The 6,536-nt window shown below is 48.9% G+C and overlaps 1 pseudogene; it reads right to left on the bottom strand.

Moving 5' to 3' along the window:
• Positions 1 to 2,671: 2,671 nt before the first annotated feature.
• Positions 2,672 to 6,536, bottom strand: part of LOC146338265 (uncharacterized) — a 28,854-nt pseudogene continuing 24,989 nt past the window's right edge.

Here is a 6,536-nt window from a genome sequence, read left to right as displayed (position 1 = left end):
ACTGGAAACAAAGCCCTATGAAGACAGACTGCAAGAACTGGGCATGTTTAGCCTTGAGAAGAGAAGACTGAGGGGAGATAGGATAGCACTCTTCAAGTACCTGAAAGGTTGTCACAGAGAAGAAGGCCAGGATCTCTTCTTGATCATCCCAGAGTGCAGGACACGGAATATGGGCTCAAGTGACAGGAAGCCATATTCCAGCTGAACATCAGGAAAAACTTCCTGACTGTAAGAGCAATACGACAATGGAACCAATTACCTGGGGAGGTGGTGGGTTCTCCCACACTGGAGGCCTTCAAGACGAGGCTGGACAGCCATTTGTCAGGGATGCTCTGACTTGGATTCCTGCATTGAGCAGGGGGTTGGACTCGATGGCTTTGTAGGCCCCTTCCAACCCTACTATTCTATCATTCTATTCTGTGATTCTATGATTCTATGAAAACAGGGCAAGGCAAGAGCACATTGAAAGCCTCATCTGATCAAGCCCTTAGATGAAGGACATTTTCAAACCTAACCCTGCAAAGGACCCTTGAGCTTCCCACTTTCTATTTGTTCCCTGTGACTTTACATCCACATTGTAAGGTGTGAGCACCATTTTTGATAGAAAGACAGAATATACATTTAAGAAATACATTTAATAAATAAATAAGGTGCTTTCAGCACAAAATGGTTTAAGTCATACTAGTGGAAATGCCCCCAAGATCTGCTCAAAGTACATTCAGCAGCAGTTTCTCCCCGTCCAGCCCTGAGGAATCTTCCCTGACTGGAATGTGTTTTCCCTGTCTTGATGCACAACCACAGGGAGCAATGCTGAGCAGCTGCCTGATGCTAACGGTTACTGGGGGAGCCTTGGAATCCTGGCTGGCGCACGCAGAGCATAAACATTTTTGCATCTATGAGTTCTGCAGAAGCACGGCCAGTGCATGGCATTGACAAAAGAGCCCCACTCCGAAGGCAACCAGGGGCAGAAGCAGAGGCCTCAATATATTCATCCTGGCTCTGACTCTTCCGGCTTTATGGATCTGGATTTCACCCAGCCAGAAGCCCTCCTCTGTAGTGAGAGTGAGAAAATCCAACAACATGGCTTCATGCTAGTCTTTGGAAGAGCCCACTCTCTTTGGGCATTAGCTACAAGCAAGCTGTCTAAGGGAAGCACTTCCTGACTCTGCAAGTACCACAGAGCAGAGGGTGGCAGCAAGTAGAAGCTGACTGCAGGGAATCATGGGGCACAAGTCACTTGCCTTGGCCCTTCTGCAATACTTTGTGCAAGAGTGCTGCTTACTGATACCTGATGGATTGTGTAAATGGTAAAGCCCATTTCATCTTCCGTAGAGGCCACTCCTAGCATCAATGGCCGACCTCTGCGCAGCTGTGGACTCCAGGTCCCCAAACACCTCAGAGGTCAGGAAGGTGCCAGAGCTGCACAGAGCCTGAGCATGGCAGGTGGGGAGAATATCCTGCACCAGGACCCAGCAGGGTGCTTCGGGCAGCAGGCCTATTACCATGAGGAGGAAATTGAGGCTGAAAACATGGTAGATCATGCTTGAAGGTATTTATGGAAACTTATTGCCCTGTATAGAGATGGGAGTACCAGACCACCTTACCTGTCTCCTGAGAAACCTGTACGAGGGTCAAGAAGCAACAGTAATTACCGGACATGGAACAACCGATTGGTTCAAAATTGGGAAAGGAGTACGAGAAGGCTGCATATTGTCGCCCTGTTTCTTTAACTTATATGTATCATGAGAAATGCTGGGTTGGATGAATCACAGGTCGGAATTAAGATTGCTGGGAGAATTATCAACAACCTCAGATATGCAGACGATACCACCCTAATGGCAGAAAGCGAAGAGGATCTAAAGAGCCTGTTGTTGAGGGCAAAAGTGGAGAGTGCAAAAGCTGGTCTGAAACTCAACATTAAAAAAACGAAGATCATGCCATCCGGCCCCATCACTTCCTGGCATATAAAAGGGGAAGAAATGGAAGCAGTGACAGATTTTACTTTCTTGGGCTCCAAGATCACCACAGATGGTGACTGTAGCCATGAAATTAAAAGACGCTTGCTCCTTGGGAGGAAAGCTATGGCAAACCTAGACAGCATAGTAAGAAGCAGGTTTTCCCATTAGCAACGTATGGCTGTGAGAGCTGGACTATAAGGAAGGCTGAGTGCCGAAGAATCGATGCCTTCGAACTGTGGTGCTGGAGAAGACTCTTACGAGTGCCCTGGACTGCAAGGAGGTCAAATCGGTCCATGCTAAAGGAAATCAACCCTGACTGCTCATTGGAAGGACAGATACTGAAGCTGAAGCTCAAATATTTTGGCCACCTAATGCGAAGAGAAAACTCCCTGGAAAAGGCCCTGATGCTGGGAAAGATTGAAGGCAAAAGGAGAAGGGGACGGCAGAGGATGAGATGGCTAGATAGCATCACGGATGCAATGAATATGAACTTGAGCACACTCTGGGATAGAGCACAGGACAGGAAGGCCTGGTGTGCTATGGGCCATGGGGTCACGAAGAGTCGGACATGATTTAACGACTGAAGAACAACAATTGCCCTGTATCTGTGTACGAATTGTCCTGATCTTGTGAGATCTGCTAGATCCAATTGCATAGCAAGCCACATTCTGAAGGGAGCTGCATAGAAAAGAGAGGGTGTGCTGATTCTGCAGTTAAGCTAGGGCAGGGGCAGGCAAGGGGCTGGAGGCTCCTGAGGGCAGCACGGCGGCTTCTTCTCCCAGCACATCGGCTAGAAACCACGCTTGGCTGCACACCGGCTTCCCCTTCCCCAGCCCCACTGCATTCTGGCTTTGCAGGCTCAAGAAAGCCAGCTCCCAGAACAAGGCCTGGGTGGAGAAGTGATCCCACACTGGGCACGTTTTCTTCGCTTTCTGCCATTAGGGTAGTATCGTCTGCATATCTGAGGTTATTGATAATTCTCCCAGCAATCTTAATTCCGACCTGTGATTCATCCAGCCCAGTGTTTCTCATGATGTACTCTGCATATAAGTTAAAGAAACAGGGCGACAATATGCAGCCTTGTCGTACTCCTTTCCCAATTTTGAACCAATCGGTTGTTCCATGTCTGGTTCTTACGGTTGTTTCTTAACCTTAAGGGGAAGGAGCCTGGGGAAGGAGGACCAGCCAGCAGCTGCACCAGGTGGATCCTGAGCCTGAGCCTGCTTCTGCCCCCGCCCACAGGTACTTAAGGCGGGGCTGCCAGAGGCTGCTCTGGAAGGAGTATCTGAAAGTGATCTGAAAGTGGAGGAATTAACATCTGTCCCTTTGTCATGGTCAGATCACTTCCTGCTGAGGTTTAGACTTCTGGCGGCCTTTCCCCTCTGCAAGGGTGGGGGACCTATTAAAATGGTCCGCCCCCAGAGATTAATGGATTCCGATGGATTCCAGAGGGCTCTGGGGGATTTTCCTGCTGGTATGGCTGGTGCTCCTGTCGAAGCCCAGGTCGCTCTGTGGAATGCAGAGATGACTCGGGCGGTTGACACGATCACGCCCAAGCGCCCTCTCCCTCTGAGCAGAACCCGGCCAGCTCCTTGGTATACACCTGAGCTGAGGGCAATGAAGCAAGAGGGGAGACGGCTAGAACGCAGGTGGAGGAAAACTCGTGCTGAGTCTGACCGAACACAGGTAAGAGCCCACTATCGAGCCTACTCTGTGGCGGTGAGGGTGACAAAGAGGCAGTTCTTTTCCACCAGCATTGCATCTTCTCAGTGTCGTCCGGCGGAGCTTTTCCGAGTGGTTCGCGGCCTGTTACATTCTGGGCCAGGGAGAGAGACGGTGGAACCCTCGGTAGCACGCTGTGACGAGTTTGCGCGGCACTTTGAGGATAAAGTCGCTCAGATTCGTCATGAATTGGACACCACCATTAATGCAGTTCCATTGGTAGAGGCGTTCAGAGCACCGTCTGGTCCAGTTTTATTGGATGAGTTTCAGTTACTGAGGCCTGAGGATGCGGACAAGGTGCTTGGCCAAGTCCGATCGACCACTTGTGTGCTTGACCCTTGCCCTTCATGGCTTATTAAATCAAACAAGGAGGGGTTGTCTGGCTGGGTCCAGGAGGTTGTAAATTCCTCCTTGAGAGAGGGAGTGGTGCCTGCTGCTTTAAAAGAGGCAGTAATTAGACCACTCCTGAAAAAGCCTAACCTGGACCCAGAGGCTGTTAACAATTATAGGCCAGTGGCCAACATCCCCTTCCTGGGCAAGGTGCTTGAGCGGGTGGTTGTAGGACAGCTCCAGGCACTCTTGAATGAAACGGATTATCTAGATCCATTTCAATCGGGCTTCAGGCCTGGTTTTGGAACGGAAACTGCCTTGGTCGCCCTGTGGGATGACCTCTGCCGGGAGAGGGACAGGGTGAGTGCGACCCTGTTGATTCTCCTGGACCTCTCAGCGGCTTTCGATACCATCGACCATGGTATCCTTCTGGATAGGTTGTCTGGGTTGGGAGTTGGAGGCACTGCACTACAGTGGTTCCGCTCCTACTTGGATGGCCGATTCCAGAAGGTGGTGCTGGGGGATTATTGCTCTGTGCCATGGCAATTGTGCCATGGGGTTCCACAGGGCTCTATTTTATCCCCCATGCTGTTTAACATCTACATGAAACCGCTGGGGGAGGTTATCCGGAGTTGTGGGCTGAGGTGCCATCAATATGCGGATGACACCCAGCTCTACCTCTCTTTCTCATCAAAACCAGGTGAGGCAGTGGCTGTTCTGAACCAGTGCCTGGGCACGGTAATGGACTGGATGAGGGCTAATAAACTGAAACTCAATCCAGACAAGACGGAGGTACTGTTAGTGGGTGGTTCGTCTGCCCGGCTAGGTGATATTCAACCTGTTCTGGAGGGGGTTGCACTCCCCCTAAAGGATCAGGTTCGTAGTTTGGGGGTGCTCTTGGATCCAGAACTGTCACTTGAGGCACAGGTGAACTCAGTGGCACGGAGCACTTTTTATCAGCTTAGGCTGGTATACCAACTACGCCCTTATCTGGACAGAGATAGCCTAGCTACAGTTATCCATGCTCTGATAACTTCTCGTCTGGATTACTGCAATGCGTTATACATGGGGCTGCCTTTGAAAACGGTCCGGAAACTTCAGCTGGTCCAAAATAGGGCAGCAAGATTGTTAACAGGGACTGGCCTGCGAGCTCATATTACGCCAGTACTTTTCCAGCTGCACTGGCTGCCAGTCCATTTCCAGGCCCGATTCAAAGTGCCGGTGTTAACATTCAAAGCCCTTAACGGCTTGGGGCCAGGTTACCTGAAGGATCGCCTCCTCCCATATGTGCCTGCCCGGACCTTAAGATCATCATCAGCGGCCCTTCTCCGTGAGCCCCTGCCAAAGGAAGTGAGGCGGGTGGCTACTAGGAGGAGGGCTTTTTCTGTTGTGGCACCCCGGCTCTGGAATGAGCTCCCTAGTGAGGTTCGCCTGGCGCCTACATTGTACTCCTTTCGGTGCCAGGTGAAGACCTTTTTATTTTCCCAGGCATTTTAGCTTTCTAAATTTTTATCTTTGCTGTTTTAAATCTGTATTTTAAACTCCTGTACTGCTGCTAGGTTTTATTGTGGTTGTATTGTTATATTGTGGTTTTAATGTTCTATATATTTTAAATTGTTTTATTGTGTGTTGTTTGGTTTTAATTTTTGTGAACCGCCCAGAGAGCTTCGGCTATTGGGCGGTATAGAAATGAAATAAATAAATAAATAAATAAATAATAAACCCTCGTACAGGTTTCTCAGGAGACAGGTAAGGTGGTCTGGTACTCCTATCTCTTTCGGAATTTGCCACAGTTTGTTGTGATCCACACAATCAAAGGCTTTAGCGTAGTCAATGAAGCAGAAATAGACATTTTTCTGGAATTCTCTTGCTTTCTCCATGATCCAGCAAATGTTGGCGATTTGATCTCTAGTTCCTCTGCCTCTTCGGAACCCAGCTTGTACTTCCGGTAATTCTCGGTTCACATGCTGCTGAAGCCTAGCTTGTAGGATTTTGAGCATCACCTTGCTGGCATGTGAAATGAGCGCAATTGTACGGTAGTTTGAACACTCTTTGGCATTGCCCTTCTTTGGATTGGAATGTAAATTGACCTTTTCCAGTCTTGTGGCCACTGTTGAGTGTTCTAAATGTGTTGGCATATTGAGTGCAGCACTTTAACAGCATCATCTTTTAGGATTTTAAATAGCTCAGCTGGAATACTGTAATCTCCGCCAGCTTTGTTGTTAGTAATGCTTCCTAAGGCCCACTTGACTTCACTCTCTAGGATGTCCGGCTCAAGTTCAGTGACCGCACTATCATGATATCATGGCTATCAGGGACATTAAGATCTTTCCTGTATAGTTCTTCTGTGTATTCTTTCCACCTCTTCTTAATCTCATCTGCTTCTGTTAGGTCCCCTCCTTCTTTGTCACTGTTAACACACTGCCATGCCTGGCTATAAATACAAATCAGGCAGACAGAAATATAAGGAGGTTCAACAAAGGGAACTAAGGGAGCAATCCTATGGTACTTAGTGGATAAAGTAGC

Source organism: Heloderma suspectum, chromosome 10 (assembly GCF_057233095.1).
Source record: "Heloderma suspectum isolate Gila_16-S chromosome 10, 16-S_ref, whole genome shotgun sequence".
In the NCBI taxonomy this organism is placed as follows: Eukaryota; Metazoa; Chordata; class Lepidosauria; order Squamata; family Helodermatidae; genus Heloderma; species Heloderma suspectum.
This window is presented reverse-complemented; position numbering and strand designations above follow the sequence as displayed.